We start from the raw sequence: 855 nt of genomic DNA, 5'->3' as shown, positions 1-855 counted from the left end.
CGCTGGTGGATGGTGCGCACCTGCTGGCTGCCTGCGCACGAGATGGCACACGCACGCCAAGAGATGAAGTGTGCCCGCCAGGTGGCTGTGCAGGGGGATGGCGCGCACCCACCTCCACCAGCTGCCTGTGAATGAGATGACGCCCGCCTGCCGAGAGATGACGCGTACACACTGAGAGATGGCATGTGCCCACAGGTTGTCCGCGCACGAGATGACGCATGCCCACTAGCCGTCCATATGGGAGATGATACTTGGGAGATGGCTCGCACCCATCAGCCACCCGCACGGAAGATGGCATGCGCCCGGCGGCCACCCACACTAAAAGATGGTGCACGCCTGCTGGCCCACTGGCTGCCTGCACATGAGATGATGCGAGTACTCTGAGCGATGATGCGCACCCACCAAGAGATGATGCGAGCCCTCCGGTTGCCTGCGCGCGAAATGACGTGTGCCCACCAGATGCCTGCTCTGGGGGATGACGCGCACCTACCCCCACCGGCTGCCTGCGCACGAGATGACATGCGCCCTCCAAGAGAGGATGCGTGCTCACCGGTCGCCCGCGCACGCCAGCTGCCCACGTGGGAGATGACACGCAGGAGATGGTGAGCGCCTGCCAGTAACCTGCGCTGGGGGATGGTGTGCACCCTCCGGCCGCCCACACGGAAGAGATGATGCACACCCCACCACCTGCAGGTTTGGGGTTCCTTGGAAAACCAGAGAAGATGATCACCTATACAATGGATTGTTGAAAGTCACTGTGAGTTGTCTACTTGATGACACTTAACAGTGGCAGCATGTCCAAGAGGACCAACATCCTAAATGCACCGCATATTTTGATCTGTTGAAAGCTTCTGC

At 60.5% G+C, this 855-nt stretch overlaps 1 pseudogene; it reads left to right on the top strand.

The window, feature by feature from the left end:
• The first annotated feature begins 237 nt into the window (after positions 1 to 237).
• Positions 238 to 855, top strand: part of LOC102847574 — a 6196-nt pseudogene continuing 5578 nt past the window's right edge.

This window comes from Elephantulus edwardii, unplaced genomic scaffold (genome assembly GCF_000299155.1).
Source record: "Elephantulus edwardii isolate Elephantulus edwardi_28Jun2011 unplaced genomic scaffold, EleEdw1.0 scaffold00313, whole genome shotgun sequence".
NCBI classification, from domain to species: Eukaryota; Metazoa; Chordata; class Mammalia; order Macroscelidea; family Macroscelididae; genus Elephantulus; species Elephantulus edwardii.
This window is presented reverse-complemented; position numbering and strand designations above follow the sequence as displayed.